Consider the following 13,810-nt stretch of genomic DNA (forward strand, 5'->3'; position numbering starts at 1 on the left):
GTAGAGATTGTTGGTACCTTCACGCCTAGAGAGATGGCACAGTCAGGTATCCAATTTAGGAAGTGACTCTAGTGTTAACACTATGGTTTGTGTTGCTTTTAGTTTCTTCAGGATGTAAAATTTAATGCTTTTTGCTTTTCTTGTGGCTCAACACAGACTATTGCTCTGGGCCCTGCATGTGTCCTTCCTTGGAGTAAGGAGTAATCCCAAGGTGAATGTGCTGCTGACGTGTCTTTGCACTTTTCTCTACATAAAAATCACTCTGGCCCATGAACACAATATTCCCTCTAAACTCCTAAGCACGTGCCACTAGAGGTAAGACTGTTGTGAGATTTAGTTCTTTAATGCACCTACATCTAGAATATTAATTTCATATCATTGTTGGCTATGAAAAGAGTTGATCCTCTCGTAAAAGGAATATTATTCAATGAATAAAGAGAAGGTCACTCAGTTTATCTCAGCAGTGAAAGAAGTGGTATTCTTTGTTGATTTTTGTACAGAGCTATTAATATCTGGGAAGCTTAAAGGAATAGAGAGTACCAGAGGATGCTTTAATTTAGAAATTGAAATATTTTGTTATTGTTTATAAATTTTAAGGATCTAATCCTGTGAAGTCTTATTTGTATGAATAATCCTTACTCACAAAGAGTTTTTCTGAATTATGTAGGTTTTTTGCATTAGAAAAAAAAATTCTGTAAAGGTTGATACTACTGGGCTCTTAAATATTTATAAACACTTATCAAAATTATTTTATGAGAGAAATTGAAGAACCATCTGGTATCCCCTGTTATTTTATGCTCCCTAATTTTAATAACTATGTGTAGGAGCCAGCAAGTGTTAGCATTTTTCTTCTTATTTCGTCTCAGCCAAATTACCTTCTCCTTTAAACTTATACATCTTCCTAAGAGGACTAATCCTTTCACTTCTACTTATGCAAAACGTGCACATGTGGTCAGTAAGCTAGTCAGCAAATCTGCTAGCTGATTTAGCTAAGGACCTAAATTTCTTTCACCTAGAGTAATAATATAGTCTTTCTACTACACAGAACAATCATGACATTAGCAGTGTTTCAGTTCCTAAAAATCTGTGATATTTTGAACAGCAAGTAGCTGTGCATCCCTTTACAGTAATTTTCCTCCAGAAAAAGTACTTTCTTCTCCTTTTCAGAGATATACTAAAGACTCATTAATTTCAACTGAAGTTGTAGATGCTTAGCAAATGAGTGAGTCTTTGAATAAAAACCTTCAAAACAATTACTCATGTGCAGCTGGTCAAAAAACTGTTTATAAGCTGCAATTTCAACAAAGATAAGTATTTCTATCTTTTTTTGAGGTTCTTTTTCCCTTGACACAAACAATCACACTCAAATCAATAGGATGATGTGGTAGTTTTGGCTTTAGTTATGGCTAATATCTATCACGACTAATGCGGTAGGTTGAGTAAGCTAAGATAGTCATCTCTGATATTGTTGTGATATTTAACTATGCAAATAGCTCATTCAACAAAATACAACTAGAGGTTCAGCTTTCCAAGGAAAGTTGAACTGTATTTTTGTCTAATATCTTTTTTGTTTGGGAGTTTTTGGTTGTGGGGGGTTTTGGTTGGTTTTTTTTGTTTGTTTGTTTGTTCGTTTGTTTTCCTTTTCTACAGTTGAGCCAAATGAAAAGCAGATCTGCTTTTTTTTTTCTTCATTAAAAATACTTAACAGCAGAAAGTTACTCCAAGGAGGTTTGCAATGCTTGTCATATGGTGTATTGCAGGGAGGAGTAACCAAGTGCATTCATTTTGGGTGCTATACCCAGTTTTCAGATACCTATATACTGAACAGTAAAAATATCAAGACAAGGTGAATTTGAAGAAAGGGCTCCTGCACATTAGATTTTGGGTTTGGGTTCTCAGCAATTATTAATATTTTTCTACTGCCTTAAAATGAATCTGAGTCGGTTTCAGCTAAAGGAATAAAACTCACAAAGCCTGAAAATTGTTTCCCATTGCAAATAATACAAGGCTGGCAGCTCAGTCATGGCTTCTTCAGTTAGTCGTCACCAGCTTTGTGAAACAATCCAACACACTGCAAATAGAAATGCATGCTCAGGTTTTTGTTTTTTAACTGATTATATCTTCATAGCTGTGTTGAGTCAGTCAGTGTGAGAAATGTGCAAGAAACTGAAGAAAGTGATTTCTATCCAATTTCTTTGCATTTGCTATTTCCTCTTATAAGAATAAAAAATTACAGGCACAGATAAAAGTGTTTATGAAACAATTTACAAATATTCTTAGGAGCAAAAGAGAGCAGGTTTTGCTATAATGCCTGGTCCTGCATTATCTTGCTAAAATGATTCAGACACATTACTCAGGAAGGTAAATATTTAATTGTGTAGAGACTCACAGGACTGAAGTTTAATGATTGAAAATGGTATTTTGCAATGAATTAGTTGCATGCTTTTCCACTCCCCTTCCCACCCTCAAAAGACCACCTGTATGTGGTCATAGCACTGGGCCTTCTTACCTAGCTGTTTCTTTTTTAAAATGGCCTATATGGAGATAAACCAGTTTTGTACAGGTAGAGGGGGTGGGAACCAACAAAAAAACCCCTCCCCAAACCCCACAAAAAAACACCCTAGAGGAAATCCAAGCCTATTAATTTTCTGTTCTATGCAGCACCTTAGGCAGCTTTCATCTTAAAGCAAAACAGCTACCAAGCACAAGTGCATCTTTCTAAAACCCATCTACCCAGGTGCTTTCAATTGGAGACAGGCAACAAAATTCTTTGTTCCATGAGATGAATAGAAAGTTTACTTTGCAAAGCCAGACTAGAAACCTGAACAACAGAGAATGCACATTTGAGTGAAAGAAGCAACCAACTGGTGATGTTCCTTCAAGTCTGTGTTTTCACAGTCCATGCAACTGCTGCAACGTCGCACATTTCACAGAAGCACCTCTCCAAGAATAACTGGATCAACGCAGAGTTGGTGAGATTGGGCACACAGTAAGTTCACACCTATTGTAGCAGAAACTGTGCAGTAGCAAGTTTGCCGAATCAAGTGTTATACATTGGCAATGACGGCTGTTCATTCAGATTGGCAAAACAATTAACCTTTATTCGTATTTTGCTGGAGAACCTGGCGGGCACTGGGGGGAGCAGAAGCACCCTCTGAAGGCACCCCACGCCGCCCGCGGTGCTCCCGACCGGCAGCGCTGTTAACCCTTCGGCATCCCGCGCACCGGCCTCCACCGGGCTGCCCCGACCCTGCCCGCGGGGCTGGTGGGTGAGAGCCACTCTCAGCCTCAGGGAGAGACGGGCGGCATCACCCACCCCGGGAAGCACCTCCCTGCTGTGCCGTGGGAGAGAGAGAGAGGGAGGTCTCCTCCTTCGCTCCCTCCCCGCCCCGCTCTCTCCTCCCTCCCTTGCCCGCTTGCCTCCCTGCCCGCAGCCGCAGCGGAGGGGCAGGACGGAGCGGCGGCGCGGCAGCACAGCCGCCCGGTGGAGGCAGCAGGGCGGGCGGTGGCCGCGCTGGGGCCCCGCCGCCCGCAGACTCCGCCCGTCGCTCCCATGGCGCGGCGGCCCCGCGCCAGGTGAGGCTGCGCTGCCTGTTGCGCCGAGCGGAGCGGAGCCGAGCGGAGCAGCCGGGGGCGACACGCCGAGAAGTTTTGCGGGCAGGCGCCGCGCCGCGGTGTGAGTTGCGGGGCCCAGCGGCCGCGCTGCAAGGGCGGCAGCGCCGGGAGGAAACTCGACGGGGAGAGAACGGGGCGGGGAGGGGAGGCGAGCAGCACGGCTGCCGCCGAGGGGCTGCCGCCGTGCCGTGCCACCTCGCCCGGCACTGATCGGCGAGGGCCAGCGGAGATACTCCCTCCCCCTGCCCGTGCTGGCGAACCTGCGGTGCCTGTGAGTTTTGAGGCTGACAGGGTCGGAGCTCCGCCGAGGCAGCGGGGGATGGGGAAGGAATCAGGAGGCGGAGGCTGCGGGAAGGGGGCTGACACCCCCTCGCTTGAGAGGAAACGAGGGATTTGAGACTCGCGGCCCCCAGTCCCGTATGGGAGCGGCATCAGAAAACGGAAAGGAAAATAAAGCGGCCCCCCATATGTCGCTGTTCCCGGGGCGCCGTGTGCGGGGCGGGCTGCCGGAGGTCGCGCTGATCAGCATGCGGGCGGCGCCCGGGGCGAGGAGCGGGGTTGGCGGGGAAGGGGGCGGCGGAGCTGGGGAGGCGTGGGAAGATGCCATGAGTGTTGCCGTAGGATTTTTCCACTTTGAGATCTACCAAGATCAGTTGCTACGGATCAGGCGGCTGTGGCCGCGATGGGGAGGAGAGTCCATCTCTCTCCGAACACAAGCAACAAATGGCAGCAGCGGGCGGCAGCCGGGGTGAGGGGGCAGCGGCGGTGCCTGCTGCGCCCAGGTGAGCTGCGTCGCCCCCGCTGCCCAGAGAGGCACCGGGTGGGACCGTAGCGGATGGCGTTGCGGGTGCCCTGCGGGGCAGGTGCAGCCCTCCGGGATACGTGTCGTCTCCCGGCCCTGCGCGGACACCGGAGGTCGAGGGTCCCGCCGCCGTCCTGGCGTCCCGACCTTAGAGCCCGCACAGAAATTTCAGGATCGCTTGTAGCAACGGGTTCTACGTACTCGGTGTCTGTGGGAACCAGCGGGCTCTTCTCTTGTCTTTCTGGTAAACTACACATCCAGAATTTCCCTCGCCAAAAATTTGGAAAATGTCTCAGATGTATCAGTGAAAATTCTTCTTTCCTTTTTGGCTTCTGCCTTCTAAAAATAGAAGATTTTAGATTATCTGTTAGAAAATATCAAAGTGGTTCAGGCTGCAGGTTATCACCCAGTCTTTCTGATTGTCCCTAGAGAGCAGAAATGGTGTGATTACAGAATAAAAATGGCTAAATAACTTGAAAAGCGTAAATAACCCTACTGCTTAGAGAATCAGAATGAAAACCAGGGAAACGACCATTAGTTCTCTTCTCAAAGAAGTAATGCCAGAGGTATTTATGTATATATGGAAATGACAAAATAAGCTAATGCTTTTGAGAGTGTTGTAATTATTTCAAAAAATAGTAGCCATGAGAAAATGTTACAGATTTGGCAAAGAAAGGAAAATGACCTCTTTTTGAGCTGAAAACTCAAACTGTGATAGGCTTTTCTGAATGCTGAAAATGAACTGGCAAAAATTTCTTCTTGTAGTAATCTGTCTAATAATTTGTACATTTAAATTGCAAGGTGTGTGCTATGCCCTACTGAAAGAGGTATCTGGAAGGCTTTGTTATAGAGCACCACAGTGTTCATATGGCTTACCCACTGATATTATTCTTAGTAATTTCTTTTAAAAGGACAGGCACCAGTGGGCTTCTGGTTTGATTTAGAGGGAAAGAAAGTAAACGGTAGAATGAACTAATATGCAAAATCTTTGCTATGTTCAGAGTCTAATTTTCTAGTTTAGTCTTTAAATAGTAAAAATCCTTGCAATTAACTATAACAGTGTGATTGCTGCAGCCTTACCTGTGCGAGTTGCTGTGGGTTTCTATGGGTTTACTTCTACAAGTGATACTGTGAAGACTCAAGATAGCAGGAGAGTTAGCAGAGATAGCCCATTGTCAGAGAGTTCCAGCGTGCAGCACCATGTAGGGATGTGCCCGTTGGTGCTAATGAGATGTTTTGGACTTTGGTAAGAGAAGAATGTGAGGTTAAGTCCAGATCTCTTACATTTATTCAGCTATTGCTGGTTGGGTCACTGAACCTTGATCTTGCCTTCCCTGAGGTCTGCTGTAAAATTTGCGCTGACTTCAGGCCAACTAAAATGAGCTTCTGTGCGTGACTGTAGTTCTCAATTGCCTTAGGGAGAGTTGAAGCTGTTTAGTGTCTTGGAGATAGGGCCTGAGTGAATGAGGAGGAGGATTGTACCTGCAACTATCAAGAATCAATGTGTTTTGCCTCAAATGAGAGATTATTCAGAAATGAAGTATCATTTAATAGACATGTAAGTCTGTGCTCTGGATCCAGTCTTGAGCTAATAAAGTCCATGAAAGCTCTGCCACATATAAACAGAATAGCAAGACTTAACAATACATTTATGATTTGTCTCTTGAATGTGCTTTATGGGCTCTATTTCGAATCCTTTGGGAGGTAGAAAACTCTTCCTGCTCAGACTGAAACAGTGGTAGAGTAACTAGAGTGCCAGAGCAAGTGCATATGTCAGCTCAAGAAATATCCTTCTGGCAGGAGAACTGAAATTTATAAAGTTCAGCTGTATTCAGAAGTGCTAACTCAGGTATCTAAAGCTAGAGAAAATGTATTGCTTCATTACAAAACCACCTTTAGATGTTCAGTTAAATAATAAGGTACTTCTGAGTCTTGCTTTGAAGGATATTCCCTGTCACTTCACTAGGAATATTTATGAAAGTAAGACAAGGGATACATGGCTCACTGGCAGCAAGATTTTACACTTTTTTATGAAGCGGATGATTTAAGCAAGAACGAATATGTGTGGAAATGTTTGTTGTTGCCATTTCAGTTAATGAGAAGATGAACTAAGGAAGATTTTTTTTTCTCAGAGTAGAATATTGCATTTGTGATGACTTACAGGATTCACATGTAACTACTGCCCTTGTCATCTGCATGCATGGTCTTTGGATCAGCTCTCATTAGAGATTGCAAATTAAATTAGTGTTCTCTGACTCGCAAAATAATATTCATGATTTTGCTTCATCCAGTAAAGTTTGTTTATAAGCTTAGAGGGAACTCTTGTGGAGTCATTTAGAAACATATAACAATGCTAAACAGAACCTTATTTTTAAATAATGCTATTTTGAGCCCAGAATAAATTATTTGAGTTCATGGAATATATAGCATTTACTTTGGCTTGTTTGGCCAAGTGTTTTAAAATATTTTATTTATTACTAAAAGTAACTTCCAGAAAGTGCAATTTTAGTAGAACACTTCAGTGCTGGTATGAATCAAATGTCAGTATGTCTACAGAAACTACAAGAAAAAAGGATAGAGGAATTTGTCAGTACATTCAATAAGTATTTTTAAAGGGATTACAGTCTGTAAATACATGCGTGAACAAGACGTACCTTCTGCTCTTAAATCCAATTTTCTGTGGGTGAAGTAGCATCAATTTTAGAGTTATTATTTAATCTCTGCTTCCAGTTTCAGTCCAACTCTTTTCATAAGTAGTTTCTGTGCTTCTGTCGTTCTGGTGCAGTTTGTTAGTCTGGATGTACAACAGACTTGTGTGTGCATCCCAGTGGACAAAAGAGTATGATCTGGTATCAGTTTTACTCACTGCTTCATCAGAGCTCATGGTTCACATAAACAAATGCTGAACCCACTATGGAGGATCTCATTATTTCCCAACAATTAAAGATATATAATGGATATTTTGTGAGTAGTGGGTGCCTGTGTCTGTACTTGTCATTGATGACCTGCACTGCTTACCCCTATAGACTAATCAACATTTGTATCCAGCACTGGCTTGCTTTACACACTTAGTTTGAACTTTGAAATATAAAAGCAATGCTTACTGTTACTGAACAAGAAAGTATCTTTTATTCCTCTCCCCCTGGATATTTAAATATTCAACTGAGTACTTTCAGCAAGCTGATCTTTTTCAAAAACTGGCTTATTTCTGGCTGACTTACACAATGGGCATGGGGAAAGCCTTTTATCATAAGGATCAGCCCAGCTCCTGACTTCTGTTTTCCATCAGCAAGGAAGATGCAATGGTTGCTGAATTAAAATGGTGTTTCTTTCTCTGGAGGATATGAAGTTCTGTAGGGATAAAAAAAAGAAAGAAGCCAAATGGGAACAGATGAAGAGGTCCAGATGCCCTCAAACCAGGGGAGAAATAGAAGACAGCGAGCAGAAAGGTAGTGGCTGAACTGGGTAGTTTGACTCTTGAAAGTTGAGGTGATTGGTGGGACTGTACCACAGCTCTCTGGGTCAGCTCTGTGCTGTGCCATGGGTTTGTCATGGGCCTTCAGAGAAGTTGTTTTGGTTGATTTGAGTGGGACTTGCTGAGGAATTGAATTTTGCTTTTTGTATCTCAACTCCATAGACAGAAAGGAGATAAAATTGCCTCTTGAGGAAACAGGACTGGTAAAGGCCTTTCCAGAGCTGGATAATTGGACTTTTTACTTAAACAGAGATGAAAATTGGCACTACAGATCTTGATGTACTTGATTAAGGTTTACCTTTGCTTTTCAGGGTCAATGCAGCTGGTTAGTGTGTGTTCTAAATGGATTTGGTACTTCATTAATAACAGTTTCATAAAGCTGCTAATTTACTCTTTGGAAAGAAGCAAAAAGTTAATCTCTGCTTGCCAAATAGCACTATAAAGATATGCTAACAAGAGAAAATGAAAGGTGATAGAAGTGAGTGATAGAACATAAATGGGATGCTACTCTGGCTTGGAAGCGGGAAAGCAAGTTGAGTTTATTTAATTACTTAAAGAACAATAAATGAAAAGTCCAGTTATAAAGTGACAGTAAAAGGAGAGAAAAACAATTAAAAAAAGTTAGGGAAGGAAAACAATGCATGAAGAAAGTAGTAGGTGGACAGGCAGAATCAAAGGATCAGGGGATGGACTTAAATTTCTGTGGCGTTTTCAACTGGAAGATATTGTCTGTATGAATCTATATATTGCAGTGCTTAAATAACAATCAGTGTTTTACTCAAATTGTGGAAGAGTGTTCTCTTGGAGGATAACCTCATGTTCCTGCTGCATTCTTTGGATGCACAAGCTCAGTTAATAGGACATGTACTTTAAAAGGTGGCAGGTGTCCTAAGAGGTGTACTTTGTGGATGTTAGTTTTAATGCTGTTCTCATTTACTTCTGTCAAAGTTACTTTCTCCACCAAGTCACAGCATGGATTTTAAAGGCAGTATTTTTTCCAGTTTATTAGAACTCGGTTACATACTTTTGCAACTGTACTAACTAAAGATGCTTTGTATGTAAAGATCGTGAGTATTCAGCATTTTATTAGAGTGGTTGAAGGAGTGAGTGTTTAATGTGCTTGCACTTGGAGTTAGTGGGACATGTGAACAGCATGTGAGGGCTATTCCCCTCATGTACATTACAAGTGTGTATTGCTTTGGCAGAGTTTGCTTCATGCAAAGTATTCTTGTAATACTTATAGAGTATATATTTTTAAGTGCATGTGAATAATTTGCAGCAAAAAAAGTGAAGCTTCTGGACATTCAAATGAATCTATGGTGTTTGGTGCTGTAAAGACGTTATAATTTAAAGAGAAGAAAGAGCACTGGGTGAACAGTCTTGCGTTCATGCAAGTACTCCCTCACCTTTGAGAGCAGGGGCAAATACTTCTCTTAAAAGAGAAACTGCAATAAAAATTGTATATGAAATTGCTTGCTAGGTCATATGTGGTTAAGCAAACAATGGTGTTTATATATCTTGTTGATGGAAGTTAAGTTTACCAACATTAATACAAAAGTAAGCTGTTGGTGTTCTAATTCTTGATTTTTAACCCATTTTTATTCTATGTTTAGTAGTAAAAATGGACACAAACTCTTCCATTTGAATTATTTTTATTTTAAATTCTTCATATAGCAGTGTTTGTGTATGGTATTCAATAAACTTTTAATAAAAAAAAAAAGGGCAAAATCTCCAGGAAACCTGTTCTTACACTTCCAAGAAAAGATTCTGGAATGCTTGTTTACTATGAAGATTTATTTTGAAATGGCGATGTGCTGTTATACTTTCCTCCATCTAGGCCAAAAATGGTATTTTGCCAAACCCAAAAATCTTAGAATTAATATGTGCAAATGTAGGAGTTCCAGAAGAGGGAGAATACTCAAAGGCAGGAGACTGTTCTCGAGAATGGGAATCAGTAAATCCAATGGTCAGTCTTTAATGTAAGTCTGGCTGTACTTGGGTCTGGTTTTGCATTGGTGGGTTTTTGTTTGTTTTTGTTTTTTCCTAGACATACTGCAAGTGGTCTTTAAAATTTAGCTTGATTTTTTTCCATGTTTTATTAAACCTAATTTATTGTTATTAGTGTCAAAAGAGTGAATGACCCTTCCTTAGTTCTTTTCTCCTGAAATGAACTTGAATACAACTGCCATTGCAAGCTTCAATAATGTGATAGTGTTTCTGAATGTCCTTTTTGCCCTTGTTTTCAGCTTTGTTGACACCATGGCATTGAGATGAGAATTGGTGACTTTTGAACAATCTATTTTTAACAAAGTTTGTAATAGAGTATTACTGTTTGTGAATATGTGTAAGTCCTAATCTGCACAAGCACTAAAAGGGAAGGCATGTATCAGAGATCTGCTTCTAAGTACTCATTTTCAGGGTTTGCTGTTCTCTGGGTGTGCCTGGTCTGTTCTGTAGTACCAATCTTCAATCTGCTGCTGCTGCAAGTGTATTGCCTCTTTTTTAAAGCATTCCAAAGAAATGGTCTACATAATGTTATAAAAGGAGATACAAGTGGGAAATTGTTTTCTAGGATCTAACTTAGAGTGAAACAACTCTCCATATTTCAGATCACAGTATTTCTCAGAGCTTGTCACTTCTCACAGACTGCATATAACCAAAGCACATCAATTCAAATAGAATAAGAATATCTCAGCTTTGACTGAAAAGCAGCACGTGGATGCCAGCATGCAATAAACAGGCAATTCTTTCCTTTTAAGTATGTGTTGGGGCTGCAAAGCTGACATCTCGTGTTCCTACAGACCAGATTGCTGATCTCATTCTTGGTTATAAGCAGCGTGTTGTCATTGAAAGGTTAATAATTTCTGTTCAGAAAATGTATTGGTCATTTTCTGTTTCCAGAGTATTTCATAGGTTTTGGCCTTTGACAGTAAACATTGCATATATATTCTACTCATTTTCATCAGTTACTTGGTATGCTTATTGACATGCTTATTGGCATGCTTATTGATGCATAGTGGATGTTAGGGATAATTTCTTTACTGAGAGGGTTATCAAACATTGTAACAGCTGTTTGAATCACCATCCCTGGAGATATTTAGATGTGTAGATATGGCACTTAAGGATATTGTTTAGTGGTGGACTTGCCAGTGCTGATTTAATGGTTGGACTTGATGATCTTTTCTAACCTAAACAATTCTGTGATTCTATAGTTATTTTGCTAGAGTAGGACTTGACAGGATTTAGACATGCATGAAACCTAAATCTTTGGCTCAGAAAACAATCCTGATGGATACAAATGGTATTTCAATAATTTTCGATCTAAAAATTTTTCTTGCAAAGTAACATAACTGTTCTTGCCAGTCATGGCAGGTGCTCCATCTGTACAAATGCCACCTAATTTGAACGAGTCAAGCTTAACATTTTTTTCTACTATCTGCCACATTTTCAATATTTTTTCTCAGTTTTTTTAAACAAGTGTGAGGCAGCAGTGTGGAACAAAATTGACAGAGGCCTAGCAATTTGTTAATTATAGTAGATATTTTTTAACACATTGAAAAACAACAGTTAATTGTGCACTGTCAGTAGCATTGCAACTTCCTTTGGTTGAGAGCAAAACTGAAAAAATTTGCATGAATCTGTTAAAAATTGAATGCATGCTGTTGTATTGTCTAATACCATCTCAGCCCTTCTCATTGTCATGCTGCATGAACAGCTATGAACATATCAGCTGTGTGCTTTTCTTTCAATTTGATTTGTGCAGCAATAATTGATGTACCCTCTCTTATTCAGGCTTTGTTGTCTGAGAACAGCCCTTTCTCACAAGCTTGCCATAGAGATGTTTGCTATTACACCTTTGTCACTGATTTCAGCACACAAATGTGTATTTATTTTTCTATGCAAAAAGCTGTTATGCTGGTGATCTTTCTTGGGATGAAATCTGACCACAGGTCAGATCCAATAAAATATATTTTATATTACTTTTAGGAGTAGTTTGTATAAAAATACCATTCCAACTTGGACTTTCTGTGTGGCCGTATCACCACAAACATACTTCTCCAAGGAGCTTAGTCTTCCCTGAGAGAAACTCTCTCTATGCACTATTATAGTATTTTTATCATTGTGGCATGCGTGACTTGGCAAGCGATACTTTGATGATAAGTAAATTACTTTAAAAAGTTTATGGGCATTTGAGTTATCTGGGAAGTCATTATTAAAACATGAGGTGAATGAGGACACTTCAGGTTGCACAGAACCTTTATTTTCCCCTTACTATGGAGTTGCAGAGCATATAAACTCTGGTGTTCTGTGGGCTCCCAAAAGGAGTCTTGTTGACTAGAGTTAGTCTTGGTTCTTGTTTCACTGAAGCACTTTTTAATCTGTGGGCTGAGCCTGCTAGTTTTAAATTCTGGTTCTAGAAGCTGTGGAGTGCAGCTTTGAATACTGTGTGAACAGTTAGGCATCTGCAAAGGGAGACTAAAATATTGTCAGGTTTGCAGAGCAGAGCTTCATTAATGTAAGGCATTGGGGAACTAGGGGCTGATTCTGTGATGACGTGTGTTTTTCCATTCACTCGGCTACTCCAAGTAGTTTTCTTACTTTCCATTATTAAATATTGTTGAATTTAATAAATAGCTGTATTGCAGTAGAATTGACAATTTTATAAATGCAGATGTGTGTATGAGGAGCTGATGTGACTCCAAAAGCCCTTGTTGGTCTCAGCCCTTCTTACATTGTTTCTTCGTTTTGGACCAGTAAGTTGCAGGTAAAGGGCACAGACAGAGTAATGTTTTAGTGACTTTAAATACCATAGCTGACAGCGGAATATTGAATTTTTAAGGATCAGCTATCAGGGAAATGCACTTCATTATTGCCATCTAGGGAAAAAAAAAGGCATGTTTGCTTTAATTACAGATATTGAGCTTGTTGTGATCAATTGATGTAGAGGTGGACTGACTGCAGAGGTGGAAAGTTTGTGATAGTGAAAATTGGAGATTGATGGGAGGTGGACTTCTTGTTAACACCGACACTACTCAGGTTCACTGTTTTCACCCATCCACCTGACTGTTCCTGGAGTTACCTACTGACATCTTGGATAGAAGAGCTGCTTCTGGAAATACTTTCAATCTGGGAAATCATCTATTATCTTTAACCCTTGTCCGGTATAACTTAGACTAGAAGATTTTATTTGACAACATAATAGTTGTACCTAAACTGCTCCCCAAAAATATTTTTGACTTTTAATAGTCTTGCATATATTACTTTTTCAAAAGAATTTTTAGAGTTCTTGCTAAATAAAGAATGAATCTGGGAAAAGGAAATTAATAGTAAGTAATCTGTGTTTTCACTTCCAAAACAAATACAGTATAAATAATTACATTATCTTTTTAACATTTGCACATCAGAATGGGAGAAAAAAAGCCCATCTGTGTAAACCTGTTGATACCTGTTTCCTGTGCCAAAGCCTATACTTTTTCAGATTAGAGAGAAAAACTATATTCCTCAGTTGCAAGAAGGAGAATATTACTATTCAATGACTGTGATAACAAGCAAAGAAAACATTGGCTGAACATCAGGTGCCCTGCTGCCTGATAGCAGTGAGGCTGCTGTCTCAGTGTTAGTGTTGTAGAAGGACTTGGGTGTTCAGAGGTTCCCTGTGAGTCTCCTCACCACAAGGACAGGGTGTACTTAGGACCACATCAGACCACAGCTTTGGGGCACATCTCTTTTCTTCAAGGGCTCTTTGGGACATTGTGAAGTTCACTTCACATCCTTATGCTGTGTTGTAGTTCTCTTTAATGGTGAAAGCTTTTAATTTTTCATTAGGGGCTTGACTCTTGATTTTTTTGAAGGTTGAACTTGATTTCCTTGTCCATACAGAAAAAACACACAGAAATGTCAGCACTAATTCATCAGAT

The 13,810-nt window shown here is 40.5% G+C and overlaps 1 protein-coding gene across 4 annotated transcripts in view; it reads left to right on the top strand.

The window, feature by feature from the left end:
• Nucleotides 1-3,415: 3,415 nt before the first annotated feature.
• Nucleotides 3,416-13,810, top strand: part of LRRC3B (leucine rich repeat containing 3B) — a 45,250-nt gene continuing 34,855 nt past the window's right edge. Inside the window, exon 1 of one of the 4 annotated variants that reach the window (XM_071560169.1) lies at nucleotides 3,416-3,676. The gene's annotated coding sequence lies outside the window, so the exon portion shown is untranslated. Of the gene's footprint in view, nucleotides 3,677-4,057; nucleotides 4,128-4,235; nucleotides 4,398-13,810 lie in introns of those variants that run through there. The other 3 variants (XM_071560171.1, XM_071560173.1, XM_071560172.1) reach the window with 3 other exon arrangements.

This window comes from Pithys albifrons, chromosome 7 (assembly GCF_047495875.1).
Source record: "Pithys albifrons albifrons isolate INPA30051 chromosome 7, PitAlb_v1, whole genome shotgun sequence".
NCBI lineage: Eukaryota > Metazoa > Chordata > Aves > Passeriformes > Thamnophilidae > Pithys > Pithys albifrons.